Raw genomic sequence first — 26540 nt, forward strand, 5'->3', positions numbered from 1 at the left:
GCAGTAAAAAGTGGGCGTGACCATGGCATGTTGTGGGTGGAGCCAAATACTAGCAAAATACATGTAGTCCCCGGTTAACAAATAAAGTGGGGACTTGTAGGTCCGTTCTTATCCTTTATCCGTTCTCTTTTGTCCCCCACTTTTCTTCCTGTGCCTCTATTGTTCCTCTCTGTCTCACCTCAGTTTGTGCCTCTTTTGTGTCCCTCTGTGTGACCTCATGTTCCCATCTCACCTCTTTTCTCCCTGTGCCTCTTTTGTCCACCTCTGTTCCCCCTGTGCTTCTTATCCCCCTGTTACCTCTTGTCCCCTTCTGTCTCAGCTCGTCCCCCTGCCCTATCCAGGTATAGGTGCCCCCAGTATAGGTAGCCAGGTATAGGTATCCCCACTATAAGTAGCCAGCTATAAGTGGTGCCCCAATATAGGTAGACTGGTGTAGATACCCCCAGTATAGGTATCCTGGTATACCTGGTGCCCCAGTATAGACCAGCAAGATACAGGTGCCTCAGTATGGATATTCAACTATAGGTGGTGCCTATAGGTATAGGTAGCCTGGTATAGTTGCCCCCAGTATAGGTAGCCTTGTATGGGTGGTGCACCAGTATAGGTAGCAAGCTATAGGCGCTCCAGTATAAGTAGCCAATTATAGGTGGTCCCCCAGTGTAGGTAGCCAGGTATAGGTGGTGCCCCAATATAGGTAGCCAGGTATAGGTGGTGGCCCAGTATAGGTAGCCCATAGCCAGATATAGGTGGTGCCCCAGTATAGAAAGTCTGCTGTAGCGGGCTCACTCATCTGCTCCTCACGTTCAAGTGCTGATGTCACTCTTCACTCAGTGCTGGATCGCGGTGTGCTGGTTAGTGAGCCACAGGCCAGAACATGCGGCCCTTCCAGCGCTTTGGGGGGGCCTAGGGCCCCCAGCAACCCTGGGCCCCTCACTGCAGTGTCACCTGTCCCCCCCTGATGGCTGCCATGTGTGTGAGTGTCCCGACTCCCAGCCTCATTTAGAAGAAAAGCTTTAGAATTATTGTTTTTTACCTCAAAGATAACTGAAAGATTCTATAACTCAAAGATATATTTTATCCAATGCATGCTGAACTGGATTAAAGAATCATTGGAACCTACAAGCAGTTTTCTTTGTGAGTAAGCCATCTGCCACTGTGTTACTCAGTAAGGAGATACGCCATTTACACAGATTGGATCTAAGGACGGGTACCTCATGCACACCGCACACATCCAACACTTGTGACAGAATATTTATATTTAGTGACTCACATTATAATGGCCACAATAGAATACAATACAAAATACAAGTCAAGATAAAAACGAATCAAAACATACCAGAGTGGGCAGCAATCATACATCCAGATATATTCCCAAACTAATATATATTTTACCAAACAGTAAATCATGAAGCTGTGCTACAAAATAATAAGAAATAGGTCTCAACAGGCTTGAATGAACAAGATCCATAGAGAGGTAGCGATAAGCAGGCTTCAATAGGGTAATAGAAAAAGGGATGGATAGCTTACCAACAGGATCCGAAGTCATCGACACTGGGCGCCCGCCCTCACACCATCTAGATTTTGTTTGGGAATATATCTGGATGTATGATATCCACCCACTCTGCTATATTTTGATCTGTTTTTATCTTGTATTTTGTATTGTGTTTTATTGTGGCAATTATTATGTGAGTCACTATATATACTGTATATATTATACACCCACTGCAGTGTTTTAATCAAAGGTCGAGTCCTGCGTGAACGGGGGTGGACGACGTCCACTTACTTTTATTGGAGAGTGGACGTCGTCCACCCTAGCAGATGTGGAGGGGAGCAGCGCAGTGGAGAGGAGCATTGTGCAGAGCAGCGGGGAAGGGCGGACGTCTCCCCCCCTTCCCTCACCTTGGGGCTCCTCTTCCTGGCTCTCCCCTCCAGAACGTTTGCGGCGGTGGCTGGCAGTGAGTATCAGTGGGCGGGACTTACCTCCTCCTGTTCCGGCGAGTTTACGATGTGCGTGCCGCTGCTCTGGTCATGGACACGCCCTCCCAAAGTGCATTTTGTGGTGACCATGAAATGTTCTGCATAGGTGAAAACTGGCTAATCAGATTGTATTTTTCAATGACAACTGCCTTAAGCTCCATACACACACTCAACAGCGGTTTTAAAGGGAACCCGAGGTGAGAATAATATTGAGGCTGCCATATTTATCTCCTTTTAAGCAATACCAGTTGCCTGGCTGCCGTGCTGGTCCTCTGCCTCTAATTCTTTCAGCCATAGACCCAGAACAAGCATGCAGCAGGTCAGGGGTTTCTGACAATATTGTCAGATCTGACAAGATTAGCTGCATGCTTGTTTCTGGTGTAATTCAGTTCACTACTGCAGCCAGATAGACCAGCATGGCTGCCAGGCAACTAGTATTGTTTAAAAGGAAATACATATGGCAGCCTCCATATCACTCTCACCTCGGGTTCACTTTAAGCCTCATCTACACGCGTAGATGAGGCGGCGATGTGACTTATCAATCGAGCCGCATCAGCGGCTCGATTGATAAGATCCGACAGGTCGGATCTTGCTACCACCGATTCCCTGCTCGTTCCCCGCAAGGGGACAATGGCAGGGAATCGAGCGGAAGATAAGCGGCGCGGCGCGGGGACGAGCGGGTATCGAATCCAGCAGGCAAGCGAGGACGCGGCGGGGACGCGGAAGAGGCGATCCGGTGGCTAATCGAGCCGCCGGATCGCCGCCTCATCTACGCGTGTAGATGAGGCTTTAGGCTCTCACAACTTTTCTTGTGCAACACCTAAAAAAAAAAAATCTCTTGTTGTTTGGGGTTTTTTTTTTTTTTCAGATTCAGATTTTTGGTGAACCGTGTGCTGGACAAGGTATGCACATATGCTTAATTTCTGCTTTGGGTTGGCTTATCTGCTAAACGTTATTGCGCTCTTCGTCCTGCAGGAAGGCTTCCTCCTAAGATGTGATTGGCCCCCTCCCCGGAATGGAAACATCTAAAAAGAAATCAAATTAAAGAACTGGCTATAAATGCATGCTCTTCCTCTCCTTCCTCAGTTCTTTGATTGTTTCACCCAGGTCAGTCACCCATGGATTCACTAGTGTAGGGTTGTTACGTGTACTAAGTGGGGGAACTTGGGGCACCTGCCTATAGTATTACGCTGGGTACACATGGTAAGATTTTCCGTGCGATTTTGCGACCCGATCATTTTTCCCGCACGATTCCGCACACAATTCTGCACTCGATTCTCTTCATTCGTTTTTCTTATCTTTTTCCACTCACCGCTATGAGAAATTGAGCGCGGAAACGATCGGAAGCAATATCGGACATGACGGATTTTATCTATCGGATCCGTCTATCGCACCGAAAATCGTACACGTGTATTAGGCATTAGATAGATAGGTAAGCTGGCACATCATTGCATTCCAGTGGTTCTGGAGGTGTGCTTATCTTTCAGGGACAACAAATGCAAGCAATTTGCATATTTAGCAGTGATGCATTGTGGGACACCTCATATGCTCACTCCAAAGACAAAAATCACGAAAACTTTCTATTTTAAGAAGGCAACATTCTGTTTTACATAGCATTATTAGTAAGAGGGCTTTTTGGTCTTTTTCAGCCCCTTACACACTTCTGGGAGTTCTGGTTCACCATGAGCTTGCTGGGCAGTGTGTAACTGTGTGTTTCATGTCATACCCCATGTCACAGGGCCCCTAGTGGCTGGACCACAAATTCCCTTCCAATCGGTTTCAGCACACAGACCATGCAAGCTGTGGTTGCGATCTTTGCGCAGAAACCGCCGGAATTTGGGCAGCAGCCCGACTAGAAGGGAGCCTGTGGGTTACGGTACTTACAGATTACACACTATTTCAGGGTATAACTGCCACCACCTCTGTTTTCTGAGACAGAGGTACTCACTGACTGGCTATTTCTCGACCTGCAAATAAAACGGTTAAACACACTCTATTCTGTCTAGCTAGCAACAACAGTAGCGTCTCCTCAGAAGTCTGGGTTCAGTTTCTGTATGGCTGAATAATAGGGTAGCTGGAGCAACAACTGACGATAGCGTCGGTTTATTAATGCAATATAAATAATTAATATATACAGAAAATCGTTAAAATCAACAATTATAGAGACAAAGGGTATCACAGTATAGAAAATAAAAATGGAGAAAAATGGATACTTACAGTTCATGGAAAGATGTCCTTTCTGGGAAAATCTGAGCACATGGAAAATGTGCTTTGTTTCAGTCCAGGAAAATGGCTGCCGGCCGCATGGTCCTCTGGCTGGCTCAATCAGGTGATGGTACACGGGGGAAGACTAAGGGCCGCCTGCTGGCCATGTGCTTTTGATGAAGCTGGCTCGGGGGTGTGGCTGTGCCTGCCCCCCTCTGATTTACCAACCAACCACAGTTCAAGTCCTTGGGGAGAGATTTTAGGTTTACTTATAAAATGCCGTAACTCATAAACGATACATGTCATGTTTAGGTGGATAGCAGATTCATGATTGTCAGCAAATACCGATTAATATGACATCAGACATGACTAGGGCATCGGATCCAGTTCTTGAGAAGGGTCATACCTTAATAACTGGACGGGCTATTGCGATGAATTTCATATCAGCACGTTGGCCAGATTTTACCGAATAAGACTATATGAATTTTATAGCTGTGTGATGTACAGTCTCCATATAATAGACAAGAAACCATACACCACATGCATTCAAATCTGCACATGTCGGAGACGGCCAGTCTGGCCCCCAACTGTGAGGGCAGCCGTTCTCTGAATAGAGCCACCATTTGGTGACTAGGGACAACTAGCTGAGGTAATTAAAAGTAAACATTCTTCTTGGACACAAGCATTGTCCAAGCTAATTACCACCTCCCCCCAGGCTGTTACAGGGACTCTCTCAGCTAAGACCAAACCTTCCATCTGTTCCTAGTCAGAGGGAGATTACACATCACATCTCGGTTTAACAATTTGTGTCGCAAACCGACCGCGATTGTGTTTTGGCCGTCTGTGTGTCTCTCACGGCTGTTCCGTGGCACCCCATAGAGCAGACTTTCTTAACCTGGGTCCCCTGGAACTCCAGGGTTCCTTGCGGTCTTAGCAGGGTTCCCTGGCATTTTCACCTCCCATAACCATGGCAGGCTGAGAACATTTCAAACGTACCTCTTTGGCTCCTCTGTGTCCTCTTCACTTATTGTATGCTCACCCCAAATCTGGGGGGTGGAGTATAATAGAGCATACTATAATAAGGGCTACTGTATAAAGAAGCACTTAATTGGAAGTAAAAATAATGACTACATTAACAAAAAGCAACAGTATAGGGAGGCAGAATATCAAGCATCACTATAATAAGGGGAAGTGTAATAAAGAGTCCTGTTATAGGGAAGCACTATAATCGTGTGATCTATAGCAAGAACAAACACTTCTTGAATGTGAAAAACTGTAAGGAAGAAGCACAGAATAACAACAACAAATAACATTTGTAGTGCGCTTTTCTCCCGTGGGACTCAAAGCGCAGAAGCATGGCTCCGACCATCGTGGTACAGAGGAAGAATTTTATAAATCTGGAAATGCCAGGCTAAACAGGTGGCTTTTCAGTCTGGATTTGAATAGCTCCAGGGATGGTGCTGTCTTTACTGGGTGTGGTAGGGAGTTCCAAAGAGTAGGGGCAGCATGACAGAAGGCTCTATCTCCAGATTTTTTGAGGTGCACTCTGGGAGTGATCAAGTTTATAGAACTTGCTGATCTGAGGTTGTGAGAGGTGTGGTGCAGCTTCAGCAAGTCCTTCATGTATCCAGGGCCCAGATTGTGCAGGGATTTGAATGTCAGCAGTCCAATCTTGAAGAGTATTCTCCATTCTACTGGTAGCCAGTGCAGTGAGCGAAGGATCGGTGTAATGTGATAGTGGCGAGGCTGGTTTGTTAGCAATCTGGCAGCAGCATTCTGCACTAATTGCAGGCGACGCAGGTCCTTTTTGGGGAGGCCAGCATAAAGGGCATTGCAGTAGTCCAGCCGTGATGTGATGAAGGCGTGGACTAGGGTTGGAAGATCCTCTGGGGGAATCAGATGTTTAATCTTTGCAATGTTCTTCAGATGAAAGAAGGAAGATTTAACTACAGATGAAATTTGGTTTCTGAAACTCAATTCCCCATCGATTAGAACGCCAAGGCTGCGCACAAGGTTGGAGCTGTTTATGTCTGAATTCCCAATCCTGATTGGTGTTGCTTTAGGATAGAGCTGTTTTGATGGCGAGCACTGGCTTTGGACAAACAGGACCTCAGTTTTGTCAGCATTCAGTTTCAACCAGTTATCATTCATCCATGCCTGAAGCTCAGCTAAGCAAGAGTTTATTTTTGGGGTAGGGTCTGTTCCACCAGGTTTGAAGGACAGGTATAGCTGTGTGTCATCGGCGTAGCAGTGGTACGTCAGGCCATGTCGTTGGATAAGTGTACCGAGTGGCAACATGTAGATTGCAAACAGCAGAGTGGATAGGATTGATCCTTGTGGCACTCCGAATTGTAGAGGTGCAGGTTTGGACGTTATAGGTCCTAGGGATACTCTCTGTGTTCTGTCAGTCAGGAATGATCTGAACCACTGGAGGACTGATCCACTGATGCCACAGTACTCCTGCAGTCTGTTAAGCAGGATTTCATGGTCAATTGTATCAAAAGCCGCTGAGAGATCCAACAGGATTAGGATGGAGCATTCCCCTCTGTCCCTTGCCATGAGCAGATCATTGCAGACTTGGATGAGGGCTGTTTCACAGCTGTGGTGTTTCTTAAAGCCAGATTGTAGAGGGTCCAGGATGTTGTTTACTGACAGCCTGGTTTCAAGTTGCAGATAGACAGCCTTTTCAATAACTTTACCTAAGAAGGGGAGGTTGGAGACAGGTCTGTAGCTGCTCATAGCATCTGGATCCATGGAAGCTTTTTTAAGAAGGGGCTTGATGATTCCTTCTTTTAGAGAGGTAGGAAACCTCCCTGCTTGCAGAGAGCAATTTACTATTTTGTGAAATGCTGGACCAAGCAGGTCAGGGCATTTCAGCATATGTTTAGTTGGTCCAGGGTCCAGGTCGCAGGTTGTCTGGCGGAGACGACAGAGGATGTCTGAGATCTCTTCCTCACTAATACTTTTGAAGTCAGTCCAGGGTGTTAGGTTGTTTTTGCAGCTATTTACATTAGTTGCATGAGTCTTGGGTGCTGTGGACTGAATGAGAGACCGAATAGAAGATACTTTGTCAGCAAAGTAGCAAGCAAATTTCTCACATAGCTCCTTTGAGGGAGTTATAGTGGGTTTTAGACAGGATGGATTACATAGTCTATCAACTGTGCGGAATAGTTGGGCTGGTCTGTTGGCGGCCTTTGCGATCTCCTGTGATAGGTAGGAGGATTTTTTTTGGTGATCGCATTTTGGTAGCTTTTCAGGTGAGAGACAAGGGTGTGTTTATCTTTTGAATTCTGAGATTTTCGCCACTTCCTTTCTAGTCTGCGCACTTCTTTCTTTATGTCCTTTAGTGAGCTGTCAAACCACCGTGCATGCAGTGGCGGCTCCAGCTTCAGATTTTTGGGGGGGCTGAAAGGGGGCACGAGGGCTGGCAGGCCGGGCTTGGGGGGGGGGGCAATTTGCCGCGGCGAAAATTTGGGCGTGGTCATGATGTCATGTGGGCGGGGGGCTAACTTTAATGTAGTTGTACCAGCTAACGTAGTTACATGAAAAAAAAAATGAAGTAAACGCACATAATGACAGGTAGCCTTTCACCAATAAATGCACATAAGAATCAGCTTTTCAGCAGTTAATGCACGTAATGACAGACAGCGTTTCCTCATTAAATGCACATAAGAGACAGCTTTTCACCAGTTAATGCACATAATGACAGACTGCGTTTCTGCAGTAAATGCACATAAAGGGACAGCTTTTCACCAGTTAATGCACGTAATGACAGACAGTTTCCCCATTAAATGCACATAAGAGCCTGCTTTTCACCAGTTAATGCATGTAATGACAGACAGTTTCCCCATTAAATGCACATAAGAGACAGCTTTTCACCAGTTAATTCACATAATGACAGACTGCGTTTCCGCAGTAAATGCACATAAGGGACAGCTTTTCACCAGTTAATGCACATAATGACAGACAGACAGTGTCCCCAGCATAGGTAGCCAGGTGTATAGATGTCCCCAGTATATGTATCCAGGCGTATAGCTGTCCCCAGTATATGTAGTCAGGCTGGTGGTGGTGGGCTGGGGGCCCCAGGGCACCTCAGGCCTGGCTGGTGGTGGGATGGAGGGCCCCAGGGCAGCTCAGGCCTGGCGGGAAGGCCTCAGGCCTGGCTGGTGGGATGGGGGGCCCAGGGCACCTCAGGCCTGGCTGGTGGTGGTGGGATTGGGGTGCCAGGGCAGCTCAGGCCTGGTGGGAAGGCCTCAGGCCTGGCTGGTGGTGGTGGGATGGGGGGCCCAGGGCACCTCAGGCCTGGCTGGTGGTGGTGGGATGGGGGGCCCAGGGCAGCTCAGGCTTGGTGGGAAGGCCTCAGGCCTGCCTGGTGGTGGTGGGATGGGGGGCCCAGGGCACCTCAGGCCTGGCTGGTGGTGGTGGGATGGGGGTCCCAGGGCAGCTCAGGCCTAATGGGAAGGCCTCAGGCCTGGCTGGTGGTGGTGGGATGGGGGGCCCAGGGCACCTCAGGCCTGGCTGGTGGTGGTGGGATGGGGGGCCCAGGGCACCTCAGGCCTGGCTGGTGGTGGTGGGATGGGGGGCCCAGGGCAGCTCAGGCTTGGTGGGAAGGCCTCAGGCCTGCCTGGTGGTGGTGGGATGGGGGGCCCAGGGCACCTCAGGCCTGGCTGGTGGTGGTGGGATGGGGGTCCCAGGGCAGCTCAGGCCTGGTGGGAAGGCCTCAGGCCTGGCTGGTGGTGGTGGGATGGGGGACCCAGGGCACCTCAGGCCTGGCTGGTGGTGGTGGGATGGGGGTCCCAGGGCAGCTCAGGCCTGGTGGGAAGGCCTCAGGCCTGGCTGGTGGGATGGGGGGCCCCAGCCCCCAGGGCAGCTCAGGCCTGGCTGGTGGTGGTGGGATGGGGGGCCCCAGGGCAGCTCAGGCCTGGCTGGTGATGGTGGGAGGGGGGGCCCAAGGGCAGCTCAGCCAGGCCTGGCTGGTGGACTGGGGCCCCAGAGTCAGGCCTGGGGCCTGGGGGTTGTTGTTGGTGGTGGTGCTGCTGGTGCTAGGCTCAGGACTCAGGAGGCCTGGGGGGGCTGCGGCAGAAAGAGACAATTTGGCAGTTGACTGGGACTCTGGGAGAGGACAGCCACCGCCCACCGCACCCACTTTGAGTTGTCGCGGAGTTCCGACTTGAACGACTTCAAGTCCTCCTGCTCCTGCTGCTGCCTGGCTGTGTCAGTGTGTCAGGTGAGGTCCAGAGAGTCCAGCCCCGCTGCCGCTGTCCATGTGTCGGTGGCGTGTCTGTGTCACACACAGGCAGCGTGACTAGCCCGGCCGCCCCGCAGAGAGAGTCTGACTGTGACGCAGTCACACTTATAACGCCGCTATACGCGGCGCCGGCGAGTCGCCACCCACCACGACCCTGGGGCGGGCCGCTCTGCGTGACTCACTCAGCTGAGCCTGCGCCCGGCCCAGGACAGAACAGAACGGAAGCCATGTCGGCCGGCCAGGGTGGGTGGGTCCGTGGGATCGCTGCTGGGGTGGGTGCCAGCCCAAGCCCTTTCCCAGTCGCCCTCCTCCCAGACTTGAGGCAGCCCTCGCTCACTGCAGTGCAGCCAGCCAGCCCAGACGACGAGCCAGCCAGCCAGGTCGGGTCGGACACAGCCGGCGGCGGCGGGGGGGGGGGGCTTTGAGGGGGGCTAATAAGTTGCCAGCTGGGGCTTAAGCCTGGGTAAGCCCCAGTGTAGCGCCGCCACTGCGTGCATGGTGAAGTGGTGTAGACCGTTTAATGCGAACTGGAGCAAGGGCGTCATAGGCAGATGACACTGCGTGGTTGTACATCAGGGCCATGGAGTCTGGGTCTGCGCAATGATTGGTTAATGCGTCGAAGGTGAGGATATTCTGAACGTGCTGGGGTGAGACATTTTTCAGTGAACGGTATTTTATGAGTTCTTTCCCTCTGTGTTTTATCGCTGGTGCTGTCAGAGAGAAGTGGATGGTGTGGTGGTGTGACCATACCACTGGGTTTATATCCATGTGTGATATTAAAAGTCCGGAATTAAATATAAGATTAAGGTCTTAACCACTAGGCTGTTACAATGAACAACCACACCCACTTTTAAAAACCATGCCTCCTACAAAATACCCCCCCCCCCTTGCACTGATGAGGACCAATTAGTCGAAACAGACTGTATGCATATTGGATTAGTATGGCTCTGTATAATTAACAAGCTGACACATCAATGCATTTCAGAGGTTCTGGAAGTGTGTTTAGATTGCAGGGACAACAAAGGGACAATTTGCATATTCAGCAGTGATGCACTGTGGGACACCTAATAGGCTCACTTCAACCTAAATAATTGCAAATAGTGAGTAGTGAGCCGTGTCACACGACTGTCCCCCTGGGACGCTAGAGATGGATCGGCTCTCATAGGCAGAAGCCTATGACAGCTGATCACCAGAATTGGCTGGCTGGTGGGAGGGATTTTAGAAAAAAAAAAAGGAAAATGTATTAGTAAAAGCAAAATGTAAATATTTATAAAAAAAATAAACACTGTGGGGTGGTGGTGGGGGAACAGAGCTTCCTGTTGGTGGGGAGAAAAGGGGGTGGGGGAAATCACTGGTGTGCTGAGTTGTGCGGCCCTGCAGCTAGGTCTTAAAGCTGCAATGGCCTATTTGTAGAAAATGCCCTGGTCTTTAGGGGGGTTTAACACTGCGGTCCTCAAGAGGTTAAAAGACATTAGTACAAATGACATAATTCAAGTCCATGACAATGCCCCCGATACTGCCGAAAAACCCAAGACACCACCAGCCACCAGTTGCAGTTTTTCTAGCTCAGCGGGTACACTAAATGCTTCCGAAGCCAGGACGTTAGACCCACCACTGCCATAATTTTACCAACTGACATTGTTAGGGACTCTCCACCGCAATTCAGGGGTCGACCCTCAACCCCGAATGCCCCCACCTTCCTGCAGGGCCACCTCCAGTGCCTCTCTAAGGCTGAATAAGAAAATGTTGTTACCTATATCGTTCAGGTGCACCTCATCCCCATGGAACAAAGACAAATAATTTTCCAATATCTTGTGCCACACAGCCACTCCGCCTCTTAGGCACACAAACTTTGCTACTGCTTTATTAATTTTTATCCTTGCTCTGTTTATCTTCCTGTACTAGATGGGCCTATGCAGCCTGGGAACGATTTCAGACCAAATCACTTTCAAATGAGGGAAAAACTCCCAAGCCCTCATAAAGAAAGCCTTAAAATTGCCAATTAAGTAGTGAATGGGGGCCCAGCCTACATCGTTACCACCCACATGAACCACCAGGATGTCTGGGGGGTCCCAGAGGTAAGCAAGCCGATAGAATTTTGCCACAAACCGGTCAATGGTGATGCCCGGGTACCCGAACCAGTGTATCTCAATACTACCTGCCCTAGGTTCCTTCCCCTGCTGCATGATGACGCCCCCTGCTCTGCCCACACTATGAAGGAGTGATCCAGAATCCAGACCTTATGCCTGCCTGCTCATGTACCTGTGTGGATAAGAGATTGGGGACATATTGTATATATATAAAAAAATATTTTTTTTATTATTATTATTTACCCCAAGCTATCGTTCAGCCCATGTACTATTTAAACCTGTTAGACCAACACCTTCCTATTTCCATTACCCTGGCCATGCTAAGCCCCCTGTTACCTGCCTTGGTCGCTGCCCCAATGCAAAAAGAATGTGAGCCGTAATCCTCTGCCCTGCAACCGATTTGGCGTATGCATCGCTTTAGCACTGTTACAAACTGGAACCATGACAGCAATGAACCATCCTTGTGTATTAATAGGGGGCCTCCCTTTTCCAGTCTGAGCTGCATAAAGTGCCTGTATCGCAGTAGCAGGCACGATATGAAACCTGCCACCTGAACTACCCTATTAGTGCCTTTTTCCTTTTGGTATGTTTTAGACTTTGTGATATGGATGCAGAGTACCTCCCGCCCCTGCGTAACATCCTCTAACTGCACCCCCCTCCCCCAGCCCGTTTTTGTTCTGGCTGACTAGCTACCCCAACCGAAAAGCCCACCAGAAAGTCCTTCGTCACATCCCTCTTACCCCTCAGCTTAAACATGAATGTCAACGCCGCTAGTTCCCTATTCAGGGCTGCTGCCGAGCACCCCTTTCTAATAAGGTGCAGAACAAACCAAGGAAGATGTCCCTCTGTGATAATTCCTGTGCCTGCAACCCACCTATGAACTCAAACCACTGATGCCAAATGCCAGAATAACTCCTCCGTGTGCTCTGGGCTAATGACTGTTTTACCCACTTACTTAAGTTGGCGACACAGTGTCCCATAGGTGAAGGGAACTCTTTCTGGCAAGGCATCTGCTTGTGTTGCCAGCTTCCTGAACCTCTCCTGTGGAAAGCAAGACAAAGCTTCCGCTATACCGTTAGATACCCCCGACACATGCACAACTTTAAATTTTACATTAGGCCTCAAACACTGAAGGACAAAATATCTAGCCAACCAGACAACTTGCGGAGAGCTTGACGATTTACTACCACCATGTTGTCGGAATAAAAAATAACTGCTTTATTCAATAAGAGTGACCCCAGGTTTCGATAGCAACAACCAATGGGAAAAATTCTATCAGAGCTAAGTTTTTAACCAAGGCTAAAGCACGCCAAGCTGCCGGCCAGTGGCCAATACACCGGTGGCCCTGAAAAAAATGCCTCAAAACCAGTATTACGGCCGCATCCGTAAATAAGTGCTTCTCCCCAGCCTTTCTGTTTGTAAGAGCTCGGGTGAATCCCAGCCTGCCTTCCTTTCACACCTTTACCTGAGGCGACCAATCTTCTATTGCCCCATGGTCCCTCTGCCCCTTCCCCCCCTCGGGCACTCGGCAAAACCCCACTTCTGGGGGGATTGCTTTAGGCAAGGGACTAGGTAACAGCAACACCAGGAGGTTCTGAAATATTCTAGTAAACTGAGAAGGGAAAGGCGGTCCTTTATACAGTGGGATGCGAAAGTTTAGGCAACCTTGTTAATTGTCATGATGTTCCTGTATAAATTGTTGGTTGTTACGATAAAAAATTTCAGTTAAATATATCATATAGGATACACACACAGTAATATTTATTTCAGAAGTGAAATTAAGTTTATTGGATTTACAGAAAGTGCGCACTAATTGTTTAAATAAAATTAGGCAGGTGCATAAATTGTCATTTTACTGATTCCAAAACCTTTAGAAAGAATTATTGGAACTCAAATTGGCTTGGTAAGCTCAGTGACCCCTGACCTATATACACAGGTGAATCCAATTATGAGTATTTAAGGGGGTCAGTTGTAAGTTTGCCTTCTCTTTTAATTTTCTCTGAAAAGTAGCAACATAGGGGTCTCAAAACAACTCTCAAATGACCTGAAGACAAAGATTGTTCACCATCATGGTTTAGGGGTAGGATTCAGAAAGCTGTTTTAGAGATTTCAGCTGTCTGTTTAAACAGTTAGGAACATATTGAGGAAATGGAAGACCACAGGCTCAGTTCAAGTTAAGGCTCCAAGTGGCAGACCAAGAAAATCTCGGATAGACAGAAGCGATGAATGGTGAAAACAGTCAGACTCAACCCACAGACCAGCACCAACGACCTACAACATCATCTTGCTGCAGATAGAGTCACTATGCATTGTTCAACTATTCGGCGCAACAATAGAGATACTGTATGCGAGAGTGATGCAGAGTAAGCCTTTCAAGGAGATACTGTATGCGAGAGTGATGCAGAGGAAGCCTTTCCTCCGCCCACAGCACAAACAGTGCCACTTGAGGTATGCTAAAGCACATTTGGACAAGCCAGCTTCATTTTGGAATAAGGTGCTGTGGACTGATGGAACTAAAATTGAGTTATTTGGGCATAACAATGGGCGTTATGCATGGAGGAAAAAATACACAGCATTCCAAGAAAAACACCTGCTACCTACAGTAAAATATGGTGGTGGTTCCATCATGCTGTGGGGCTGTGTGGCCAGTGCAGGGACTGGGAATCTTGTCAAAGTTGAGGGACGCATGGATTCCATTCAGTATCAGCAGATTCTGGAGACTAATGTCCAGAAATCAGTGACAAAGCTGAAGTTGCATCGGGGCTGGATCTTTCAACAAGACAACGACACTAAACACTGCTCAAAATCCACTAAGGTATTCATGCAGAGGAACAAGTACAACATTCTGGAATGGCCATCTCAGTCACCCGACCTGAATATAAATGAAAATCTGTAGTGTGAGTTAAAGAGAGCTGTCCATGCTCAGAAGCCATCAAACCTGAATGAACTAGAGATGTTTTGTAAAGAGGAATGGTCCAAAACACCATTAACCAGACTCCAGACTCTCATTGGAACCTACAGGAGGCGTTTAGAGGCTGTAATTTCTGCAAAAGGTGGATCTACTAAATATTGATTTAATTTCTGTTTTGTGGTGCCCAAATTTATGCACCTGCCTAATTTTGTTTAAACAATTATTGCACACTATCTGTAAATCCAATAAACTTAATTTAACTTCTCAAATATCACTGTGTGTGTCTCCTATATGATATATTTAACTGACATTTTTTAGTATAACAACCAACAATTTATATAGAAAATCATGACGATTAACAAGGTTGCCCAAACTTCCGCATTCCCACTGTAAATGATGTAATTAGCATAATAAGGGACATGCACATTCTGGTGAGTGTGCTGTCAGAGAGCTGTGCTCTTGCTACCACCTGCAGGCCAGACAAAAAATTACAGGTCTTTGTAAAAACAATACAGAGCCATCTGTTAGGCCCCGTTCACACTTGCGTTTCGAGTCCGCAAGTGTCCGGGGGTCCGGGGGCCGCAAAGAGACCGTACGGGTCTCTGCGGTGGCCACAAGGCGGCACAAGTTGCGGATCCGGAATGTATCAGTTCCGGCTACAATAAAGTAGCCGTAACTAGATACATTGCAGTGCCAGAAAGGCACCGCAAGCATGGGGGATACCGGCGTGTAGTCCGGGCCCCCCAAGTGGCATAGGACCGGTGCTGGAAGCATCCGGTCCTATTGCCAGTGTGATGAGTAACATCCGTTTCTCATTGCACAGCATGGCCGCATGTTCGGGTCAGGATCCCGAACATACACCCGAAAAATAGCGCATGTTGGAAAAGTGTCCGGAGTCCGGATCCGATCCGGCTCCGTTCTGTACGGAACGGATGCATGTGTACGTCCGCATAGACTTTGCATTGCTATGCGGAACGTACGTTCCGTTTGTACAGTATACGGTCCGGATCCGATCAGGCGAATCCGGACAGCGAACGCTTATGTGAACCAGGCCTTAGTGGACAGTGAAGGTTCTTACATTTCAGAAACATATTGGAACCAGCAGATAAAGCAAGACACTGTGGGGTTCCTCACTTAACCCCCATCTTTAGGAGTGGTCACTGGACGCCCCCATAGTTCCTGTACAGTATATTTCCTCCACCAGGGTCCTTTGGGCCATTCAGATAGAAGAGGTTGAGCTGAGGAGGTAAGAGTCTAATGAGGCAGGGATGGAGTTTTTGGAGTCTAATGAGGTAGGGCTGGAGAGTTAAGAGTCTGATGGGGAAAGGCTGTAGAGTCAGGAGACCAGTGAAACAACCAGTTGAGGTAAGGCAACGTTTCCTGGTATGGTAGAGTCTGACTGGGTACTGTACCTGACTGGGATGTTACAGATTGTTTCTGGGTAGCAGACAGAAGTGCAGCAGAATATGTCTGGATGGCAAGTAGGGGCATTGCTAGCCCCAAAGATCAGTGGCACATGCCCGAATCTATTCTGGGGTGCCCCGGATGTCCCCCAGGCAGAGTCAGCTGTGGTGCCTCAATGGAGGGTATATTGGGAGTTGTGGTGCATCAATTGGGGGTATGCTGGCAGTGGCGTAGCTAAGGAGCTGTGGGCCCCGATGCAAGTTTTACATTGGGGCCCCCAAGCACTCTATACATAACAATTGAAACGGCGCACCAAAACCTGCCAATGGCAACTACAGTGTCAGAGGTGCAAGAAGGGGATGGGGAAATAGCTTGTTAACAACACCTACTATTGAAAGTATCTATAGAAGTGATTATTATGAGCACAGGACCAATAGAGAGCTAATACTGCAGTTGAAGGAGGGCCCTTCGGGGCCCCACTGGCCCAAGGGCCCCGATGCGGTCGCTACCTCTGCACCCCCTATTGCTACGCCCCTGTATGCTGGGTACTGTGATGCCTCTATGTGGGCATACTGGGTGCTGTGGTGCTATGCTGGGTGCTGTGATGCCTTTATAAGGACAGGCAGGGAACTGTGGTTCTTCTATGGAGCCATTATTATTATTATTATTTATTAGATTTATATAGCGCCAACATATTACGCAGTGCTGTACAATAAATAGGGTTACAGACAATGATAACAGGAGTGACAGAACAATACAGGTAATAGACAATAGATACAACAATGCAGGTAACAGCAAAAAGATACAAAACACAATGCAGACAGTAGTACAATGCCAGACCACAAACTGGCGTGGTAGTGGTAAAAATTACAAGTTCCAAATTCTGGGTAAAGTGCACACAGTCAAGTATGATACATACTTACAAGCCATGCTTGGAGTTGTGGTGCCTGAATGGGAGGCCTGTGAGAGCATGGGAGGGGGTCCACTCGAAGTTCAGGGGATGCTATGGGGGAACTGCCAGATAACCTGTCAGTGGGCCAGCCTGTCGAGCAGCAAGCCAGACCAGCCAGCTCAGAAGCCAGGTAACTCTGCCTAGTTATGTTTAAAGGGGAACTGAAGTAAGAGGTATACGGAGGCTGCCATATTTATTTCCTTTTAATCAATACCAGTTGCCTGGCAGCCCTGCTGGTCTATTTCTCTGCAGTAGTATCTGAATAACACCAGAAACAAGCATGCAGCTAGTCTTGGCAGATTTGACTTTAAAGTCTGAAACACCTGATCTGCTGCATGCTTGTTCAGGGGCTATGGCTAATAGTATTAGAGGCAGAGGATCAGCGGGGCTGCCAGGGAAATGGTATTGATTAAAAGTAAATAAATATGGCATACCTCTTACTTCAGTTCCCCTTTAAGTGACACTGCCTATTTATGTGATATGCTGCATTTGGGGGGTGGGGAGTTTGTATTAATGGAAAGGGGAATCGAATTTTGCTGGGCAGGCCTCCTTAGACTGCTGTGAAGTTGATGTAATTTTGGCTCCACACATGACCACACCCAGATTCTGGTGTATGGCCACGCCCATTTTCCAGCTGGAGTACCCAAAAGTGCCCCCGATCTCTTAGGATCCTAGCTATGCCCCTGATGGCAAGTCAGGGGTTTGCCAATACTAGTTGAGCCACAGGCCAGAATTCTGCAGATTCTTAGGTCTCAAAACATCTAGGGCGTTTTCTGCATTTTTTTTTCAAGCGCAGGCAATTTTCAAAATCGCCCTAAAAGCACTTGTGCAATGATTCCCTATGAGAGAGTTCACATCTGAGTGGTTTGTTTCCGATCCGCTCAGCAAAGCAGTACCTGAACCATTTTTGAGGTGATTTTGCCTCAATGAAAGGTATAGGAAAAACGAAAAACGCTCACAAAATCGCTTTGTGCAGTGATTGCGTTTATGTTTTTAAGAATAAATACATTGTATTTATTCTTTTCCAAGAGTTCACTACCTGACTGACGCCAAAAAGGGAAAAAACGGAATCGCTCTGCAAAAGCGCTTACAAATGCGATTTACACAAAATCGTAGTGCGCAGTGGAGTGCCGGGAGGGGGAAAATGCACAACATTTTGAAAATCGCTGCCGACATCGATTTCATTTTTAGATGTGAACAGAGCCTCACTGGGGAACTGGCTGAGCATGTGACTATGTAACAGGAAATGGCCAGGTACACAGCAACACCAGGAGGTTCTGGTAATATTGTAGCAGATTGGGAAGAGAAAGAGGGTGCTTACAAATGCACCAGTGAGACATGATTAGCATTATTATATCAGTGTGTGCTGTCAGAGAGCTGTGCTACCACCTGCAGGCCAGACAGAAAATTACAGGTCTTTGTAAAAATAGTACAAGGTCACATGCTGGTGGCCAGTGAAGGTTCTTTACAGTCTAGGAACATACTGCCACCAGCAGGTAAAGCAAGACACTGAAGGATTCCTATACTTTGCTAGACATTTAAAGTGGATCCAAGATGAACTTTTACTCATTGCATAATTGTGCTCCTTTCCTATTGTTTATAGGGCATTCCTCAAGCCAAATACTTTTTTGTTTTTGTTTTAATACTCTATTTCCCTATAAACTAAACAAGCCACGCCCATAGGTTTTCAGAGAGCCAAGGCACTTTCAGACAGTAGCAAGGGCTCATGGGGGATTCAGTCTGGGCAGGAGGAGGGGGAGGTATTACTAGCCAGAGATTTCAGAGGCAGGAGGGAGGAGGAAGGTGGATTAGGTTTTTTTTGCTCAAGATACAGATAAGCCTGCCTCTGTGAAATGTTTAGAAACAACGTGGCTGCTGTGATTGTATCACAGGAAGAAATAATCATATTCTATTAAAGCTGTTTTAAGCTAGATTTGCTGTGTAAACTATCTAAAGTTTAGATAAGATATATAGACAAGTTCGTTTTTCATCTCGGATCCGCTTTAATACTGTATGATGGTTTATAGGCACTAGTGCTTTAAATCTTGTTCATTCCTATAGTATGCTGATAAGTAAAGTATTGCTGGTATTGGCTCTGTCCTTTTCGACTGGGTTTTATACACCATCACACTGCATAAGGTTTATGGCTCATCGTGGTGGCATTTTCTGACAGTCATTTTCACTTTTTGGCAGCACATTTGTTAGTTACTCTATGATGGTTGGCTGTTTATTTGGAATACTCTGTTTTTTGTTTATCAGTTGTTTTTAGTTCTTAGATTGTTGCTATTAAGCAAGTTCTGCCTTGATAAAGGGACCCGGCGTGGTCCGAAAACATTAGCATTTTGGTGTTTTTCTGGAAATAAAGAAATATGTGAAGAAAGTGTCAGTTTTATAATTGATTGAGATAGGAGGTGTCATGCTCCGCTAATTTCTGAAGCACTCCTGCATGGGAGACTGTGGCTTACACCATTAGGGAGTGAGAGGCATCTCTCACCACTAATGCAGGATTCCTGACAGGGGGGCTAATCCTCCTCTGTACTGTCTAATAAACACACTTCTCATCCTCAGCCATTCGGCCATCCTCCATTCCTCCTCAGTCAGGACAGCAGTGCCACCTTCCCCCTTCTGCTGTGCAAGTCAACTGAAACACTGCTGCTCTTAAGCCTCCCCCTCCTCACTCACTGTCAGACTCCTCACACAGCACAACAAGCTGCTTTTCCCCAATGATGACCTCTTCACCTTGCTCGCTCTCCACTCGCTTCTCCTCCTACTCAGACTGCATGCTGTAAGTATAAACACACAGTACCAACATGCTGCCTCTGTAATCACCTTGCTTCATGAGAGAACTAGTTCTGGACTACTTTGGGAGAAAAAGATCCTAGAATCTTCTTATCTTTCTTGCAAAGAATAAAGTAATTTTATGATTTTATGTTTTTACTATATTTGTGAGTTTCTGATTTTAAAAGACACCTATAGTGAGAGGCATATGGAGGCTGCCATATTTATTTCCTTTTAAACAACACTAGTTGCCTGGCATATTGCTAATCTGCTATCCCATCAGTAATCTTTGAAACACCCCTCAAACAATCATGTGGCAAATCCATTCAAAAATCTCAACTGCATGCTTGTTCAGGATCTGTGGCTAAAAGTATTAGAAGCAACTGCAGAGGATCAGCAAGATGGTGTTGTTTAAAAGGAAATGCATATGGCAGCCTCCATATCCCTCTCAATGCAGGTAGGAGTCCCTTAAACTGGAACCTATTTCTTTAACTCAAATTAAACTGACATTCCCTACAATTAAAAGTTTAAGGTTCCTCCAGACCTCACACTTCTAAGAATATGCTCTAAATACAAGGTTTAAGTTACATGTGTGTCACATATTTTGAAATATCTTTTTCTATATAAGTCCCAAGGTACTTTAGTTGAGTGGACCATCAGAAGGTAAAATAATTTCTGGGCATGGAGTGTAAAGCCGCATACATACATAACATTACAATTACCGTATTCAATATGAACAATTCCTGACGGGTCAGGTGGTTATCGTTGATTAAAAAGGTGCCAAATGATGTGAAAAGATAACAAGCAATAAAGTTTCTCAGGCACTTTGTTCCAACCTTCCAGATTCGTTTGAGTGATTATCCTTCATGCAGACTGCGCGTGAAGACATTGTTAGATTGTGAGCAATGTTTGTACGTGTATGCTTGCATAGTGGACTGGGTATGTAAAGAACATACAGTGGTTTGCAACAGTATTCGGCCCCCTTGAAGTTTTCCACATTTTGTCATGTTACTGCCACAAACATGCATCAATTTTATTGGAATTCCACGTGAAAATCCAATACAAAGTGGTGTACATGTGAGAAGTGGAACAAACATCATACATCATTCCAAACATTTAAAAAAAAATAACGGCAAAGTGGGGTGTGCGTAATTATTCAGCCCCCTCAGTCAATACTTTGTAGAACCACCTTTTGCTGCAATTACAGCTGCCAGTCTTTTAGGGTATGTCTCTACCAGCTTTGCACATCTAGAGACTGAAATCCTTGCCCATTCTTCTTCGCAAAACAGCTCCGGCTCAGTCAGATTAGATGGACAGCGTTTGTGAACAGCAGTTTTCAGATCTTGCCACAGATTCTCGATTGGATTTAGATCTGGACTTTGACTGGGCCATTCTAACACATGGATATGTTTTGTTTTAAACCATTCCATTGTTGCCCTGGCTTTATTTTTAGGGTCGTTGTCCTGCTGGAAGTTGAACCTCCGCCCCAGTCTCAAGTCTTTTGCAGACTCCAAGAGGTTTTCTTCCAAGATTGCCCTGTATTTAGCTCCATCCATCTTCCCATCAACTTTGACCAGCTTCCCTCTCCCTGCTGAAGAGAAGCACCCCCAGAGCATGATGCTGCCACCACCATATTTGACAGTGGGGATGGTGTGTTCAGAGTAGAGATGTTGCAAACGGTTCCCGAACCGTTCGCCGGCGAACATCTCTGAATCCCTGGGCCTTGTACTACTTCCGGGTCGCTATGACCCGGAGTAGTACGCCTGCGCTGGCCCGGCAGTGCGCGTCCTAGATCGCGCTCCTTTTGCCGGCCACTTTCTGCGCATGTGCGTGATGTCATGAGTGACGTCACGCTCATGCGCAGAGAGTGCCCGGCAACAGGATCGCGATATAGGACGTGTCCCGCCGGGCCAGCGCAGGCGTACTACTCCAGGTCATAGCGACCCGGAAGTAGTACAAGGCCCAGAGAGATTCGCCCGGCGAACGGTTCGGGCCATCACTGGTTCAGAGTGATGTGCAGTGTTAGTTTTCTACCACACACAGCGTTTTGCATTTTGGCCAAAAAGTTCCATTTTGGTCTCATCTGACCAGAGCACCTTCTTCCACATGTTTGCTGTGTCCCCCACATGGCTTGTGGCAAACTGGAAACGGGACTTCTTATGCTTTTCTGTTAACAATGGCTTTCTTCTTGCCACTCTGCCATAAAGGACAGCGTTTGTGAACAGCAGTTTTCAGATCTTGCCACAGATTCTCGATTGGATTTAGATCTGGACTTTGACTGGGCCATTCTAACACATGGATATGTTTTGTTTTAAACCATTCCATTGTTGCCCTGGCTTTATTTTTAGGGTCGTTGTCCTGCTGGAAGTTGAACCTCCGCCCCAGTCTCAAGTCTTTTGCAGACTCCAAGAGGTTTTCTTCCAAGATTGCCCTGTATTTAGCTCCATCCATCTTCCCATCAACTTTGACCAGCTTCCCTCTCCCTGCTGAAGAGAAGCACCCCCAGAGCATGATGCTGCCACCACCATATTTGACAGTGGGGATGGTGTGTTCAGAGTAGAGATGTTGCAAACGGTTCCCGAACCGTTCGCCGGCGAACATCTCTGAATCCCTGGGCCTTGTACTACTTCCGGGTCGCTATGACCCGGAGTAGTACGCCTGCGCTGGCCCGGCAGTGCGCGTCCTAGATCGCGCTCCTTTTGCCGGCCACTTTCTGCGCATGTGCGTGATGTCATGAGTGACGTCACGCTCATGCGCAGAGAGTGCCCGGCAACAGGATCGCGATATAGGACGTGTCCCGCCGGGCCAGCGCAGGCGTACTACTCCAGGTCATAGCGACCCGGAAGTAGTACAAGGCCCAGAGAGATTCGCCCGGCGAACGGTTCGGGCCATCACTGGTTCAGAGTGATGTGCAGTGTTAGTTTTCTACCACACACAGCGTTTTGCATTTTGGCCAAAAAGTTCCATTTTGGTCTCATCTGACCAGAGCACCTTCTTCCACATGTTTGCTGTGTCCCCCACATGGCTTGTGGCAAACTGGAAACGGGACTTCTTATGCTTTTCTGTTAACAATGGCTTTCTTCTTGCCACTCTGCCATAAAGGCCAACTTTGTGCAGTGCACGACTAATAGTTGTCCTATGGACAGATTCCCCCACCTAAGTTGTAGATCTCTGCAGCTCGTCCAGAGTCACCATGGGCCTCTTGACTGCATTTCTGATCAGCGCTTTCCTTGTTAGGCCTGTGAGTTTAGGTGAACGGCCTTGTCTTGGTAGGTTTTCAGTTGTGCCATACTCCTTCCATTTCTGAATGATCGCTTGAACAGTGCTCCCTGGGATGTTCAAGGCTATGGAAATCTTTTTGTAGCCTAAGCCTTCTTTAAATTTCTCAATAACTTTATTCCTGACCTGTCTGGTGTGTTCTTTGGACTTCATGGTGTTGTTCACCCAATATTCTCTTAGACAACCTCTGAGGCCATCACAGAGCAGCTGTACTGACATTAGATTACACACAGGTGCACTCTATTTAGTCATTATCACTCATCAGGCAATGTCTATGGGCAACTGACTGCACTCAGACCAAAGGGGGCTGAATAATTACGCACACCCTACTTTGCAGTTATTTATATGTAAAAAAAAATGTTTGGAATCATGTATGATTTTCGTTCCACTTCTCTCGTGTACACCACTTTGTATTGGTCTTTCACGTGGAATTCCAATAAAATTGATTCATGTTTGTGGCAGTAATATGACAAAATGTGGAAAACTTCAAGGGGGCCGAATATTTTGCAAACCATTATATCATGAACAAACATCAATGTTAGTATACATGCACAGCCTCTATTCATAAGTGATTGCACTGTTGTTATGTATAGAATTCCTGTGTCACGTGTTTGGCAGTTATCAGTTCACTTCAAGAAACTTCAAGAAGCGTTCATATACAATGAGTTTTATTGCATGTATGCACTTAGCTTAACCACTTGAGGACCGTGGGCTTTACCCCCCCCCCCCTTAAAGGGGTACTTTCACGAAAAAAGTAGGCAGTTAAAAAATGTGACAGATGACAGGTTTTGGGCCAGTCCATCTTTTTAAAGGGGATTCTCAGGGCTTTCTTTGTTTTCAACAGCATTTCCTGAACAGCAGTTTAACTGCCAAAATAGCAAGATACCAGCCGGTCTCCCTCATCACTTGCACACTATTATGTCAGTTAGATTTTGCAACTGTTGTTCAGGAAATGCTGTTGAAAACAAAGAAAGCCCTGAGAATCCACCTTAAAAAGATGAACTGGCCCAAAACCTGTCATCTGTCACATTTTTTAACTGCCTACTTTTTTCGCGAAAGAACCCCTTTAACCACTTGCCGACCGCGCACTCATAACGCGCGTCGGCAAAGTGGCAGCTGCAGGACCAGCGACGCAGTATTGCGTCGCCAGCTGCAGGCTGATTAATCAGGAAGCAGCCGCTCGTGCGAGCGGCTGCTTCCTGTCAATTCACGGCGGGGGGCTCCGTGAATAGCCTGCGGGCCGCCGATGGCGGCTCGCAGGCTAAATGTAAACACAAGCGGAAATAATCCGCTTTGTTTACATTTGTACGGCGCTGCTGCGCAGCAGCGCCGTAAGGCAGATCGGCGATCCCCGGCCAATCAGCGGCCGGGGATCTCCGCCATGTGACAGGGGACGTCCCGTCACTGGCTGCACAGGACGGATAGCGTCCTGTGCAGCCCGGATCTCCAGGGGGGGGGCCAGGTAGGAGAGGGAGTGGGAGGATTTCGCCGCGGAGGGGGGCTTTGAGGTGCCCCCCCCCGCAACACCCGCAGGCAGGAGCGATCAGACCCCCCCAGCACATCATCCCCCTAGTGGGGAAAAAAGGGGGGCGATCTGGTCGCTCTGCCTGCACGCTGATTTGTGCTGGGGGCTGCAGAGCCCACCCAGCACAGATCAGCTACAACAGCGCTGGTCGTTAAGGGGGGGTAAAGGGTGGGTCCTCAAGTGGTTAAGGACCGGCCACTTTTTTTCCATTCAGACCACTGCAGCTTTCACGGTTTATTGCTCGCTCATACAACCTACCACCTAAATGAATTTTGGCTCCTTTTCTTGTCACTAATAAAGCTTTCTTTTGGTGCTATTTGATGGCTGCTGCGATTTTTACTTTTTATTATATTCATCAAAAAAGACATGAATTTTGGCAAAAAAATGATTTTTTGAACTTTCTGTGCTGACATTTTTTAAATAAAGTAAAATTTCTGTATACATGCAGCGCGAAAAATGTGGACAAACATGTTTTTGATAAAAAAAAAACCCATTCAGTGTATATTTATTGGTTTGGGTAAAAGTTATAGCGTTTACAAACTATAGTGCAAAAAAGGAATTTTCCCATTTTCAAGCATCTATGACTTTTCTGACCCCCTGTCATGTTTCATGAGGGGCTAGAATTCCAGGATAGTATAAATACCCCCCAAATGACCCCATTTTGGAAAGAAGACATCCCAAAGTATTCACTGAGAGGCATAGTGAGTTCATAGAAGATATTATTTTTTGTCACAAGTAAGCGGAAAATGACACTTTGTGACAAAAAAAAAAAGAAAAAAAGTTTCCATTTCTTCTAACTTGCGACAAAAAAAAAATGAAATCTGCCACGGACTCACCATGCCCCTCTCTGAATACCTTGAAGTGTCTACTTTCCAAAATGGGGTCATTTGTGGGGTGTGTTTACTGTCCTCGCATTTTGGGGGGTGCTAATTTGTAAGCACCCCTGTAAAGCCTAAAGGTGCTCATTGGACTTTGGGCCCCTTAGCGCAGTTAGGCTGCAAAAAAGTGCCACACATGTGGTATTGCCGTACTCAGGAGAAGTAGTACAATGTGTTTTGAGGTGTATTTTTACACATACCCATGCTGGGTGGGAGAAATATCTCTGTAAATGACAATTTATTGATTTTTTTTTTACACACAATTGTCCATTTACAGAGAGATTTCTCCCACCCAGCATGGGTATGTGTAAAAATACACCCCAAAACACATTGCACTACTTCTCCCGAGTACGGCGATACCACATGTGTGGCACTTTTTTGCACCCTAACTGTGCTAAGGGGCCCAAAGTCCAATGAGTACCTTTAGGATTTCACAGGTCATTTTGCGGAATTTGATTTCCAGACTACTCCTCACTGTTTAGGGCCCCTAAAATGCCAGGGCAGTATAGGAACCCTGCAAATGACCCTATTTTAGAAAGAAGACACCCCAAGGTATTCCGTTAGGAGTATGGTGAGTTCATAGAAGATTTTATTTTTTGTCACAAGTTAGCGGAAATTGATTTGGTATTGTTTTTTTTTCACAAAGTGTCACTTTCCGCTAACTTGTGACAAAAAATAAAATCTTCTATGAAATCACCATACTCCTAACGGAATACCTTGGGGTGTCTTCTTTCTAAAATGGGGTCATTAGTGGGGTTCCTATACTGCCCTGGCATTTTAGGGGCCCTAAACCGTGAGGAGTAGTCTTGAAACAAAAATGACCTGTGAAATCCTAAAGGTACTCATTGAACTTTGGGCCCCTTAGCGCACTTAGGGTGTAAAAAAAGTGCCACACATGTGGTACCGCCGTACTCAGGAGAAGTAGTATAATGTGTTTTGTGGTGTATTTTTACACATACCCATGCTGGGTGGGAGAAATATCTCTGTAAATGACAATCTTTTGATTTTTTTTTTTACACACAATTGTCCATTTACAGAGAGATTTCCCCCACCCAGCATGGGTATGTGTAAAAATACACCCCAAAACACATTATACTACTTGTCCTGAGTACGGCGATACCACATGTGTGACACTTTTTTGCAGCCTAGGTGCGCTAAGGGGCCCAACGTCCTATTTACAGGTCATTTCGAGGCATTTGTTTTGTAGACTATTCCTCACGGTTTAGGGCCCCTAAAATGCCAGGGCAGTATAGGAACCCCACAAGTGACCCCATTTTAGAAAGAAGACACCCC

The sequence above is a fragment of the Hyperolius riggenbachi genome, chromosome 2 (assembly GCF_040937935.1).
Source record: "Hyperolius riggenbachi isolate aHypRig1 chromosome 2, aHypRig1.pri, whole genome shotgun sequence".
Classification (NCBI taxonomy): Eukaryota; Metazoa; Chordata; class Amphibia; order Anura; family Hyperoliidae; genus Hyperolius; species Hyperolius riggenbachi.